Source organism: Physcomitrium patens, chromosome 2 (genome assembly GCF_059467195.1).
Source record: "Physcomitrium patens ecotype Gransden chromosome 2, ASM5946719v1, whole genome shotgun sequence".
NCBI lineage: Eukaryota > Viridiplantae > Streptophyta > Bryopsida > Funariales > Funariaceae > Physcomitrium > Physcomitrium patens.
In genome coordinates, this window is record NC_143411.1 from 436,143 (window position 1) to 451,133 (window position 14,991).

The 14,991-nt window shown below is 37.2% G+C and overlaps 1 long non-coding RNA gene across 1 annotated transcript; it reads right to left on the reverse strand.

Moving 5' to 3' along the window:
• Positions 1-8,788: 8,788 nt before the first annotated feature.
• On the reverse strand, positions 8,789-11,757 carry LOC141045112 (uncharacterized). Its single transcript, XR_012217016.2, has 3 exons — positions 11,317-11,757; positions 10,416-10,627; positions 8,789-10,144 (listed from the first exon to the last, which is right to left on the reverse strand). It is a non-coding gene; the product is annotated as an uncharacterized LOC141045112 (long non-coding RNA).
• Positions 11,758-14,991: the final 3,234 nt, after the last annotated feature.

The following is a 14,991-nucleotide window of genomic DNA, read 5'->3' on the forward strand; positions in this document are numbered from 1 at the left end:
CCACCTGTATACTCCCGCGGCGTTTCAAGTTGGTTGCTTACCCAACTCATCAGTAAGATAAGAGGAGACCCTTGCCCTGCCACTTCTAACCCTTCGAACTCCTTTCTGACGAGAAACGAAGTACAAAATCTTCACTTCTACAGTGCAGCTCATACTCCAAGTGCAGGTTGGGCCTCATGTGGCTGTCCTCTCAGACGCTGACCTACTAGTGGAAATAGGGTTCCTGGGTCTAGAGCTAGTCTTGACCTTTGTCTGAATGAGTATGAGTTTAAAGTGAAGATGTTAAAGCAAGTAATTATGAGCAGTTCACAGACCCTCAAAAAAATTAGAACTCTGGGATTACGCTGTTGAAAAGGTCAGTATTCAAACTTGGCATAGTTATCATGTCATGTCATGGGATGAGATACATTGAAAACAGTGGAATAACCTACAATTTTATCACAAATGAGTCTTTACTAAGCAGTTGGTTTCAATGCTCATCAAAAATGACACAGCATTGCAAAGATTGCTTGATGGTAGCGCAGAGAGGGAGGAGGTAACATTGCAAGTATAACTATTAGTGTAACCCTACTGTTGTATCACAACAAGCAGATCCAAATGTTCTTGAGCATAAAAAATGTGACTTAAAACATGCTAATATTTTCTACATCAAAAAAATATTGAAGATGTCCATGGTAAACTTTGTGGACTTTGACATCAATAACTATGCCAAGGTTCATTTCAAGGTGTAAATATTTTGAATTCTTCTATATTCATTAAATGCTCAACTTTGCTAGTATGGATAGAATCTACAAAAGTAATAAATGTCATGTTGTATTGAACTTTAAAAGAAAGCATTCATTTAACACATTGTTGATATTTTATTTTGTTATATCACCAACACATTGTTGTTAGATTTGTGCCAAATTTTAGTCAAAGCTTCATCTAATAACAATTTGTGTAATTAAGCATATTTTTAATAGATATTGTGGCAAGAATTTTATTCTATTTCTCCTTCATATGCCACTAAAAATGAGCTATTATTAAAATTAAAAAAAAAAAGCTTAAATTTAGTCACCTTGCACCAAGCAATCACTTCTAAAAGATCCACACATGGGCATGTCACTTTATTGCCAAGATTAAATTATGCAACTACTAAATTCAAAACATACACCATCCTTTAGAAAAATATAATTAAGAAAAAGATCATCCAAGTAGAAATGTATGTATATATTTATATATTTATTTATTGCTGCTGGTAGTGGTGGTAGTACAAGAACTACTACTACCACCATCCCCACCTCATGGTGTTTGTGCACTCATTCACTCACTCAGAGCAAGGCAGGACAGCCACCTTTGCCTGCAGGCTTAGCTGCAACTCTGAAGCCCACACAGACAGAAGGGTGGATCATTGTGCAGACTTTGTCACTCATGAGAACCCAATTGCTGATTGTTTTGGTATGTTGGGGTGGTGGTGCCAGCCTGCTTGGCTCGGTGTTTATTGTGATTGTGCAGTTTTGCATGGTCACATGGAGGTCATGGATGGAGCCTGTGTTAGGGTTTAGGAGGTATATGGTCCTGCTATGCTTGCTTGCTGTTTGTGTTGCTCCATATGCTCACCATGTGCTTCCCATGCAAGCATAACAGCTGCAGCAACAAAGAAGTCTTGCCCATTTATTTAGTGTTGACAAAGGGAAGAGTGGAGGTGTGTCTCTTGGCAAGGATTTTTCTCCCCTTTCAATGTGGATTCTTAGAAGTGGAGCGTTTGGGGCATGCTTGGAAGCTTGAACAGTTATTGTGAATGACCAACTTAAGTTGAAATCCTTGTCTTGTGCATTTGTGCATGTACATTAATGACACTGTATGTATGTGTGAGAGAGAGTTCATGACTTTGGATGGATTGTGTAGGTTGGAACAAATTTTTAAACAATTCTTGAAAGATTTTTCTGAAACCCTATGTGAAAATATCATATTTGTGTGTTCATGTGTTTCCTTTCTTTCTTTATTTTTATTATCATATTTGTTTTTAGAATATCCTTTTGTGGTTTTACTTAAAGTTCATTCACACATTTAAAACACAGTATGTAAAAGTTTTCATTTTGGATTTTTAAAAAAAATTATATAATAAAGAATCATATTTGTTTGTGTAATGATTCTGTTATTTTGTTATGATCTCTTTATCAAAATGTGGTCACATTGTTTTGATGAATTGAGGTAATTATAAAATTAACTCAGCATTCTAGGAATGTTTTTATCTTTTTGTTAATCTTTTCATCTTAGGGGTACTTTATACTTTGGAAATAAGGTGAGAGTCACAAACTTGTAAATGTTATGATTGATTGAAATTACAAAACCTCCTTGAGTTGGTTTTATATCTAAAAAAATAAGTCCAAAAACACTAAGAAGAAAAGATGAGGTGGATGTAGGACTAATATTTGGTTGAGCTCTAATCTTGTGTTTTGACTGATCATGACAAGGGTGTAATGAACATTGGTGCAATGGGAGTTTGCATGAGGCAACTATTTTGTCAGTTGTAGCTGCATCATGTTGAGTACACATGGCATCAAAAGAAACATAGAGAGATGCAAGACTGTCATAGATGTTGGATGCCCACGATGAATGAACAATGCCCAATACTTGACTGTTCAATTAAAGTTAGGGTTCTTATATTAATTTAACATAATACAAATGATAATCTTCCTAAGTTCTAGATAGCCTATTCATTTAATTGGCTTATGCAAGATTGTGACTCATTCCAATTCTTATCTCTACATGTATAGGGCTACTTCTCCTATATGGAATCCATGGCAATAAATATATTTGCAATGTTTGAATACATAAGTTCTCTGCCAATATTGTTGATGTGAGTAAGATTTGAATCCAATGCATGTGGCATGAGATTGAAACTTGGTACCATGAAGGAAATTAGCTCAATGTTTGACCACATGGATACAAGAAAAAACTTGTATTGAGGTTCATCTTGTGCAATAATGTGGTATGAATCAATATACTTTGCATGGAACTTTTTTTTTTCTTTTCACATCACTTTTCTTTCCTCTAAAATGTTAAATCTTCAATGGTGAATAGCCTTGTGTACTTGATAAGTTTGTCATGGCCTTCTTTCTGCATGCACTGCTCTTTGGCAACATTTAGGTGCCTAGTGGTCCAAAGATGTTCTTAATATTGTAGGAAATCCTCATCTTGGCACCCCAAGTCCGCTGGAGATTTGATAATCACACCCATTTGGTTTGGAGCCATGAGCAATGATGATTTATAGCCCATATATGAATTTGAAGGGCAAGACCCAGTAGATGAATGCACACTGGTTTTATATGCAAAAATGATTGTAGGAAGCATTGTATGCCAATGTTCATCATACAAACTGTTGGGATCAAAAAGCAAACATAATGTTTAATTAAAACGTTTTGTCAAGCCATTGCATTGAAAGTGATGTGGAGACATCATGGTGTATTTGACTCTCATCTGCACAGTTAGTATATCTACCAAAGCATTGCAAAATTCAGAGCTATTGTTGGTGAGGAACTTGTGAGGGCTGCTGTGTGTCATGATCACCTTGTCTAAGAAGAACTGTGCTATGTTTTTGTAGTCTTTGGATACAAGTGGTCGAACTTCTACCCACTTTGTTAAGTAGTCAGTTGCAACAATCATGTATTTGTGTTTCTCAGTTGTTGTCATCAGAGGTCCCATCAAGTCTAATCCTACGTTGGCAACTTACTCAGTGACGGAAATGGGTGTGAGCAGGTGCAACTCGAATGTCATGGAATATGTTTTCTTCACCTAGAATATCTCACATGCTTTGATGAAATTCATCACGTCGCCCACCATTTCTATCCAGTGGTACAATTCTTGCAACCTGCAGAGTGTCTATTTTACCGCAAAGTGACCTGCTAGTCTAAATGAGTGGTACAATTCTGAATTTTGCGGCAATTCTAATTGATTAGATACCTGAAGCATTGTTGCGCCCCCGAGCACATTCTTTTTGTAAAAGAAGATTTAACCTTGCAAGAGGTAGTGGAGAAGGTGATATCGTATTCTTTTTGCAAGGGTCTTATCCACTTCCTCCGAAATGGAACTAGAATGGCAGGCATCCAACATGGCATCATATAATGCGGGCTCCATGTGATCATCAAATGTTTGGTGTGAGCAACTGATTGCGTTGAAGGCGAGGTAGGAAGTGTCTACCTCGGTGAGCTCCGCCTGAGCCGCCTGTATCAAGTGTCTGAACATTGAATTTCAACAATAGTTAATGAAATTGTAATCACAGAGAATGTTTGCAAAGAAAAGTGTGACTAGAGAGTGGGCAGTAGCCCGTGGATTTGAAAGGATTGGATACGTGGGTAGAGTTTGCATAACTGCCTAACAATACTAACTAAGAAAAAAAAAAAGAAAAAAAAAAAATCTCACACCATTCCAAATGCACATGGTTGCTAAAATAAAACAATGTTAATAACGATAATAAAAAAACATGATCAGTTGTCGGTCAGGATGCTGGATAAGGAGCTGCGAGGAGATTAGCAAACGTGGTATATGACTCGAGAACAACTGCCTCGGATTGGGTGAGAGCGTCTATGTTCTTGTGTAGCCTCTCCGGTTTGTAGATGATTTCACATTCATATGAATGTAGGAGCAACGCCTAGCGAGCTAGTCGGCATGTGAGCTCTCGTGATTTCATGAGAGCTCAGAGTGGAGCGTGGTCAATTTCCACCAGGAAGCGGGATCCATGTAGGTAGGATTGATAATGTTTAACTATGAAAATGACTGCTAGGCCCTCTTTGTTGTTGATATTGTAGTTCTTCTCAGCTTTTGAAAGTCGCCGAGATGGGTACGCAACTACCTGTTCATTACCCTCTTATGTTTTGACTAATGATAGCGCCAATCGCATCCTTGGAGGAGTCAATCTGCAAAATGAAGGACTTCAAGAAGTCGGGATATACGGGTAGGGGAGTGGAGCATAGGGCTAGTTTGAGGTGTTCGAACGTAGTTTGTTCCATTGTGCCTTCTGTGAATGTTACACCTCTTTTCATGAACCGGTATATTGGTGCTGCTGAGGTGGTAAAATCCCACACAAATTGTTGATAGTGATTGACAAAGCCGATGAATGATTGAGCACACTCAAGGTTTGTTGGGCAAGGAAATGTTGCCACAGCTTGGGTTTTTTTAAGGTTAGGTCTTAACCCCACGGCTGAGGCAACATATCCCAGATATACTAATTTGGAAAGACCGATGCACTTCAGCTTAAGTCCCGCTGCACGTATTCGTGCGAATATATTGCAAAGATTGTTGACGTGAGCCTCAAATCCTCGGGAGTATATTTTCACGTTATTGATGTACACCAAGGCACATTTCCATGGCAAGCGACCTAAGACCATATCCATGAGCCTCTGAAATGTATGAGTGGCATTACACAAGTCCATCGGCATGGTATTGAATTGAAAGAGGCCTTCCCTGCAAATAAAGGTTGTTTTTTTGGTTGAATCAGTGAGACGGACCTGCCAAAAGCTTGCTGCCAGGTCTAATGAGGAAAAGATAACTACGCCATGTAGCTGATCAAGCGTATCATCTATACGCGGTAGAGGATAGGTGTACTTCTTAGTGATAGCATTGAGCCATCTGTAATCTATGCAGAATCTCAACCAATACGACGGATGAGGCCCGTGGTGATACGGAGGGGCTGGCCACTTTTGAATCCAATAAGTTTTGGATTTCGTTGCAAATCATCTCCCGTCCCTTCTGGGATTCTCGGTAGCTTGGTTGACAAATTCGCGGTGCTTCAATCATGATGTCATGCAAGACGAGACATGTTTTGCCTAGATCCGTTGGCCCTTCGCTGAACACATCTAGATTGTTGTAAATGAGTTTGGTAACATGGTGCCATTGTTGCGGTGTAAGCCCTGTGTCCAACTTGATCTCCCCCATGGCTTGAGTAAACTTGCTTTGTTGTCCTGGATCAGTTGCCAAGGGTGTCATTTCATCCACTGGATTGTGCAGCGGCGGTGAAGCTGGACTTAGTGCTCGAATATTTTCAATGCCAATGTGTATATCCAGGACCATTAGCAGATTGTGTGTCTGACTAGAAGGTGGCTTTGTGGTTCGACCCATGATTTAACTCGAGGATATGTGAATGGGAGCCGATGTGAGGTTCGCAATTAGGATCTTCAACTGCCCTTGGTAACGTTGATCATTCAGCCCATGAACTACTAATCCATCACCTTGTTGAGCTAAGCGCTGCCACGGTTCTACTTGAATGTAGCAGTTGGAAGGGCATGCAACGGTGGTGCTGGTGGCATGAAGTGCTTGGTTGAAGACAGGGACGTCAAAGGGCCGTGAAGCTTGAAGAGGGGGGACATTTGTTAGGCCTTTATGGAAGAAACACCCTTGCGGCTGGACTCTGGTACTTGCCAAGTATTGAGAGCTCCGTTTGGTGGTTTCAACTTCAGAAAGGAAGACCAGTCAAATTGATTATCAGTTGGAGTGTTGGAGGTGGTAGGAGGTAAGGTGAGGTTTAAGGTGCCTAGACGCATCGTTAGGGAGGCTAGAGTGCAAATCAACAACATATTGACAACAACAAACAAAGAAATTATTTGTGCCTATGGACCAAAGAAATGCCTCATCGGACTTCTTGACATCCACAAAATACAAATCATTTGACAATATCAACCTACACTTCTCATGATTTGTAAAACATGCCAACTCGCCACTGGAGATGAGGTCAAATTCATGCAACAAACAGCTCGCACACATTTCATTTGCTCCCTCCTACCTGATTTGATGCGTGAAGCAAGTGTCCAACAGTTTGCAAGTGATGATACCATGCTACAACACCTTAAAATGTGCTTGCAGTTCTCGAAACATCACAAGCCCAAACCATCATCATCAGCCAACACACTTGAGCAAACTGTGGGGCCAAGCACCACAAAAGAAGAGGCAAATCTTGAAAAATTAGTAAATGAGCTCTCGGGGCAGCCACAAGCATAGTGGACGTTGGCCTAACAGCAAACAACCTCTCACTCTTGCCCAGGAGGATTTGATCTAATCTCGTTCCTTTCAGAGATGACTATTTCTCTATGGGATCTGCGTCGAAGAGAGAAATAACAACTTCATGTACACTTTGAGACCAATTTTACACCAAATGCTCCTTGTGCTGAGGTAACGTCTGGCGGCACAATAGACTGAGAAGTCATTAAACTAGCTGTTGCCCTTTCCCGTGGCACGGAGGCAACCACCACCACTAGTCCACAACTCATTGTAATGCCTCGTGCCAATATGTTGTTGATTTTCACTTACTGTTGAAAATAGTAATGTCAAGAGCTTTATCATGTCTCGTCGAGCATTTGTCTATGGCTGTTTTTGTTGCAATAAAGGAGGTCTATGTTATTCTGTTGTTGTGTAGTAATACAATTATATAGTGAAAAATAAAATCATGGATGTTATCATAGAAGAGCTTAATACAAAGATATAATAAAAAAATATAAGCATAAATAATAAGAATGTCGTAAAAAATTTAGATTTAATCTTACCTTTTTATAGAAGAGATTATTATTTATCTTCTAGGGATATAAATGAGCCAAATTAAAGTAAATAAAATAGGTAATTGACATAGACATGTTTGAGAGAAGATTAAAAATAGGTTTTAACAAAAATTACCTCAAAATATAAAGAATTGATATTCAAAGAGAATTAATTGAGAATCAAAGACAAAATCGAATTTTAAGCCACAAAACTATGCATCTATAGCAATTCTAGGGTTCTTTGATTGATTAAAGAATAATATTTGAAAGTAGACAAAAGAAAAGTTCTTAAAGCATTAATTTTAAGTAATTTGAGTATGTAATGACTTTTTAAAGGTTTTGCAAAGTTTGGGTTATTTTTCATTGACTTTGAATTATGAAAAATTTAAAGAATTAGTACTTTGGACAATTGTGTGAGATTTGTAAATGGCCTATGGATAAAATTCTATAATTAAGTAGTTATTATTATGAATAATTTATATTACAAATTTGAGCTTCATCTAATGGTTTATTCAAAGTTTATTAAAGCTCAAATATATTGAGATCTTAAGAATTAGGATTTAAAGAACCAATAAGAGTTTCTAAGATATCTATAAATCTACCAATTGGATTAAATTAAAATATTATGCACAAATAATAAACATAATTTTTAACAATTTTTAAAAATTTGGGACCTATTAAAAAATAAAATTAAGAGATTTTGGCTCTAAAATATCAGCATTAAAGTTAGAGAAGGAGGCCAAACAACATCCAAGCATATTTTAGGAATTATCTTCTATTTGATGTATTTGATCTTCTTTTAATGTTTTATTCTTGTTTTCAACTTAGCTATTAGGAAGTGTACAAATTTTGAGTTGAAATCAATAAGTCAATCATTAATTATTAAGATTTAAATTTGTTATAGAATTTATTAAAAGTTTGATAAAGTTTTAAGATTTGATTAGGATTTGATTAGAATTTAGAATTTGATTAGGGTTGGTTTAAGATTTGGTTATATTTGATTAAGATTTTATAAGTATTTTATAAGGATTTCATTTAGAATTTTATCTAAGATTTGATTAAAATTTATTAGAATTTTATTAGAATTAATTTAGGATTTAGAATTTGATTAAGATTTAATTAGAATTTAATTAGGATATAATTAGAATTTAGTCATGATTTATCTAAGATTTGTTTAGGATTTATTTAGGATTTATTTAGGATTTATTTAGGATTTTTTTGACATTTTTTTAAGATTCTTTATTATTTCTTTAATTTTTTTATTTCTAATATTTCATTAAGGTTATTTTTATTTATTTAGGATTTTATTTATTTATTTTTTTTAGATTTTTTAAAATTTTTTTCTTTGAAATTATCACTTCTTTATATTTCTTTTGTAATTTCTTTTAAATTCTTTTTGAATTGGTTAAAGTTTGATTAAAGTTGTTAAGGATTATTTATAGTTTATTTAAGACTTTATTACACTTAGTAGGATTTTATTGTTGTATTTCTACTTAACTTCTATAATTAAGTGCCCAATGCATTTTTAAGCAAGAATACATGCAATACAACATTGCATCCAATAATTATTTCGTATTCTCTTACATAATTTCTTAGTGCACCACAACTTGGAAATACACAATCAACCTTTCTCTAGAAGCATCATTATCTATATCAATAGTAGTCATCTTTGTTATCATTTGTATCAATTCAAGAAGGCAACTTCAATTCAAGGAAAACATCCGACAATAATTCCAAAACCTTAAAGATACATCTTAGTATATTCTTTTTAAGTATGAACAAACAACCTAAGAATCATCTTTGACACTATAGATTCTCAATACACTCCAAAGTGGGATGTTAGGTACATAAATGGTGTTACACTTGGATATTTCAACATACTCTTAGTTATGCAAGAAGAGTAGCACTACCTACACTTTTTTACTTGGTAAAGGACAAAAGTCGTCTTTAGTGAGTAAGGAGCTGCCCTCTTCTCCAAAAGCTTTATTTAGCTAGATTTAGAAGTGTACAAGACATTCTAGATGGAGAGCCCTATTTATAAAGAAACCAACACATGACACTAGAAGAAACAAAGAGTGACATAAGATCATTACAGTCATTGAATGCTTCAAATGAATGCAAAGTATGCAATACTTGATCCTTCAACCAAGGTTAAGGTTCTTATATTAGTTTAATATAATACAAATGATAACCTTTCTAAGTTCTAGCCAATCTATTTATTTGATTGGCTTGTGCAGGATTATAGCGCATTCCAATTTTTATTCCTATATTAGAATGCATTTTTTACCTTCATGACATAAATTGTATTGTCCTTTGGAATTTATGTTGGACCCCTTTTAAGAGATTATCTTTAGAGAAATTCAAACAGCCATATCAAAAAAATGCTTTAAATAATCTTAAAAAATAATAGTTTAAGTTTTTTATACTTTTTATATTTGTTTGAATCAAAATTTGAATTGAAATATTTAGACTTATAATAAAAGAATGATTTGATTTATTTCATGCTTTCTTCTCTCTTTACAACACGTCCAAAAGTCAAGATTTATAAAAAATGACTTTTCTTTGCTAAGTGAAAGATCTTCATAAAGCTTTTAAACCATAAACTTTCAAAGTGGGCTTGTAAACACAAAATTTCCCTTGAGAAAGATGTGACAGTTTTAAAATTTACATTTCTAATAAATTGTGTATTTAAAAATAAGTACAAATAGTTGAAAAATATTTATAAAATAAAATATTATTTGACATGTGTATGAATATATATATTTATACATATATAATATGAAATAGGTGCTTTTTTCATTCAATTACATCAAAATTTATAAATGAAAGAGCTTTAAAAATGACAGTTAGATTTGTGGAGACAAAGGTTCAGATAACATAAAGTGCAAATAATGTACCAAAATGTACCTGACATATACAACATCATTTCAGTACATTTTTATTCCATAGGGTGACTATTGTAAAACATTAAGTGTATTGTTGTATATTACAAATATGAAAATTGATCCAATATCAACAATGAGAGATACTTTATTGTTTGCATTCAGTTGTTTCCTGTTTTGAGGACACAGAATTAAAAATCTGTTGTCACATGGATGTTCACAACTACTCAAGTTTTGCTGCACATTCCAAAATTTAATTTAATTTCTATAATTAGTCATGTATAGAAAAGAAGAGAAAATAAAGAGGGAATTAAATAATAAAGTTCTTTCATGTATAAATTTCTCAATATTCTCATGCATTGCCTTCAACACTACTTTCACAACCAAAGAAAAGACTTGCATCCCAAAGGTAATTCCACTCCCTTGTATACCAATATGTAACCTAAAAAGAAAAAAGAGAAAAAAGAAGAAGAAGAGGTAATGTAATGTAATAAATATATTTCAACCTTCGGATTTTACATTAACCCCCCCACTTCATAAAATTGTTTTGTCATAGTACACCCTAACACAGGGTCTCACCAACATAGTTTTCTTTATTTACTTGCAGAGACCAAAGCACATGCAAGCAACCTCTTCATAACCTAGTTTTATTTCATTTATGTGGATTCTGCCTGGTGTGTTTGAAGTGCTTCAATTGTGTGCACATGGATGTGGCTGAGTTGATGTGTGTACTGGTGTGTAGGGGTGAGTGAGAGAGAGAGTGAGGACAATTGGACAAAGTGGATGTCTGCTACAAAAACACCACATCAAGCCATCCTAACATGTTAAGCCCCTTGATGAAGATGAGTAAAGACCCATGTTGTGTTTAGCATGGAGAAGCAAGTAGATTAAATGCTCTGCAGGTTGACAAGGGTGACTGTTGGTACCATTGATCCATAGTTGAGGCCAGGGTGATTTACTTGAACAGTACTGGTTTCCATTGCTTGCTTGCTTTACAAGTAGTTTAATTATTTTATCAAAAGAAAAGAAAAGAAAAAAATGACTCACATGTTGTCACATTATTTTAGAGAACAAGATGATATAATGCTCCAATTGGAAATCTACTGGATCAGTGTTGGGAATGCATTCAGAAAATGGAAAGAAAAAACGACACAAAAAGAACAAAAACAAAAAAACAGAATTCTCAGGTGGACTCAGACGTTTGAGATGCTCATATTCATTGGATTGGTGAGGGAGTTATCATGGCTACTCTGTGCAGGGGATCTGGTGATATTCTTTCAGGAACCCATTTCTTTTCTTCTTTATATCATTTAATATTTTCCCATGTCTCTCAAAAGATGCTGCAAATTCAGAGGCTTGATCAACCCCCCCCCCCCCCCCCCCCCCCGCTTATCAGGATTTCGCCCACAGACTTCTGACTTTGAACTCCGCCGAATCCAACCTCTCGTTTCCCGAATAGAAAAAAGGGTGTCTGGAACTCCTAAGCCTTCATGAAGTCGCATTCAACGAATAGAAGCAGAAATGAGTTTATAACAATATATATATACATGTATATATATCATACACACGGTACCATTTTGGCAGTTTTCCAGCTTCAGGGATAGTGTAGTAGCATTCTGTGAAAACGATTCACAACTGGGTAGAAAAGGGAGGAGACCGATTATGATTACAGAAACTGCCGAATTTATGTGGCTATGCTGTCAGCAAGCTGCGTCGTGTGAATGCGGGAATTCACCAAAACTAGCTTGTTTGACTCTGAAGGTGTGATTAGTCACTGAACAATACCTGGAAACTGTGAATTTGTAGAACGGAACAGGGAATGTGGTGAACTTGAAACTCAGGTCTCGGATAATGCAAGCAGAAAATGCAACCTTGTCGTTGTTCTGTTCATGGTAACGAATCGTGGCTAAAAAAGGTAGAAAAGATAAATCTTCAACCTCTTAGTGATGGATAATGTGGTGTGAACATTGATTTATATCGCCCCGTCCTCACTGGTGTCCTCATTTTGCAGACAACACTATGTGAGTGCCCCTGTGATTCCCTAGCGTTCTCTGACGTCCTATGCACCTCCGCCGCCAGTGAGATTTTTCCATGAAGACGGATTTTCACTTATTGGAAAATCTATGAGAAAAAAAAAAGGAACGCGGTGCCGTTGCGGTGAAAGCAAACCAGGGATCTATGAAGCAACGCAATTCACTTACCAGTTTCATGGTTGCCTTGCGATTGTGCGAACATGAGATCGCAGTCGCTGTGATGTGCGCAACCTCAACGTTGACGCCACGCCTCGACTCATACTCAAACCCTCGATTACATGAGTGGGTTGCACAGACGATGTACGTTCAGGTATGACCATTGCCAGGCTCAGTGGCAGCAAGATGGCCGAAATTGAGAGATCGATTCATTGATTACTGAACTCATGCTAAGAGTTCCGGTGCAATGTCACTGCTGAGGAGGATAGAGGCCGGTACCCATGTTTATCAATCCGTGTCAAGGTTGCTGGTTTCGTCTCTGTAAGTACAAGTTGAGCTTTGAATATTGCCTGCACAGTTGGGACGGTCAAAATTCACGTTATCCAGTCTGGTTTTGGCGATTGGACTTTGAAACACTTATGGCATTGTCAGATTCCATGGTTTCTTAGTAACTTTTGATGTGCAATGGGTTACGCCACTGAGCTCCCAGTGGATTGACAGAGCAGGGTAAGAAGCTGCATTACCAGTCAAATGAGGTGACATAGCGATTTCTCCTATGAATTCATCGCCCGGCGTAAGTTATCGTGGAGCGCTAGGTAATTGCAATGACATTTGTGTGTATTTGTGTGGGCATGTATGCGAGAGAGAGAGAGATAGAGAGAGAGAGATCCGTTCTCTTCTATGATCGGGTGGTGCATTTTCTGTCTGGTTTCTTTAAAATTTTATTTCAGTTAATTCCTTGATGCATCCTCCTCCTCGTGGCTAAGTCTTCCTTCTTACAGATCGACAATTTTTACGATGGGGCAAAGCAGTCCAGGTTGACCCGGCACACAAGTGCACTGTGTACGTCGCGAAAGTGAGTAATATCTTCCTCCCGTCTATCCCGAAGATTTGTACAGTCTTCTCGTGCATTACCGATACAAATACAGGAAACCAGAAGTTGATGCTGTGGGGTCGGTGCATGTGGCAGCAAGAGAGTGAGAGGGGGTGTTTGCTGGAGGGTGGCAAGCAATACGTCACGACTTCAACAGGTCCAGGGAGTTTTAACTCCATGACTCATGGATCGGTATCAAATCTGCAGCAATGTGGAGGTTCTTGAGTGTGGTGGTTTTTCTTCCCTTTGAGCTCCGCAACGACAGATGTAGCGATTTTCTTAGAGTGCGAGTGAATGGTAGACTGTTGCAAGAAAGGAGATGGAGGTTCCCTGATTGCATGACTTCTGTAACTGAGGGAAGGTTGAACTCGCCACAGACAAACGTCAGACCTCGGATGTAGAGCCCCTTTAAAAACGGGCTGACAGAATTCCGTGTGTCCCAAAATCGTCTCCCTGGACACATGCGTCATGCGTACTCCTCACCTCAGTTCACGTTGTGGATCCTTGATTACGACGCTCCCGCACTTCAAGCGCAGATAAAGCCCAGCCTCCCTACCTCGGGTTTTGCTTCGATAATCGACCTAATCAACATTATGGCAAAATGATCGGCACTCCAGCGTTTTCCAGGCTAGAGCTGAACCGTGACCGTGACGACAATTTGAGTCCCCTGCTGCAAATTTGGCTCCAAGATTTTTTCCTCGTTTCTGTGACAATTTAACGAATTCAGCCCCATTGATTCACTCCAAATCTAGCTCTCTCTATCGCTCTCTCTCACCCTCGCTGCCTACGCTTGGTAAGTCTCACATTTTATGATCCGCATTCAAGAAGGCAATGTTTCCACATGCTTTTTTCTACAGTAGTTGCTTGATATATGTGCACAAGACGGAAGGTTTCGTTACTCAATTCTGGAGGTAAATTTCTCTTCATTTGTTGAAGGCGTGTCTCAGTTGGAGAGGTACTGAATGGTTGATTTCAGTCGAAACCTGGTATCACTGATCAAATGTCGGTGATGCTCAAGGTGTCATGGAATGCTTGGTTTGGAGAGTTGATCAAATTTGAAACTTATTGGAGCGGATATTGAGAGCTCACTGTGTACAGGACTGAAAGGTGTGTTGAAAGGTGCCTAAAGTATAAAGCTGTATGCAGATAACACTACAGAAAAAAAAACAGTCGGCTTTGATTAGCGAAAGTACAGTTTTTATAATGATTCTCTTACTCTAGAATATAGAAGTTCTAGTTACAAAAACCAGATGTAGGATGGACATCATTTGTTGCAAACAAAATGTGTTTGAAGCTAATTGAGAGGGCACTTCTGGTGTCTTAGTTAAGACTTAGATAAGTCACAACCTTTGCTACATATAGTATGGGATATTCAAAACTTTTCTAGAAGTGGGACTTAATTTTCTACTGAAACAAGACTTGGTATATTCTAAAAGTTAAAAACTTATCTCTAGGAAGAGGTTTTGTAAAGATGTTTGCCACCATGTGCTCCATGGAACAATACTCCAAACCAATTTGTCCTTTCTCCACACATTGCA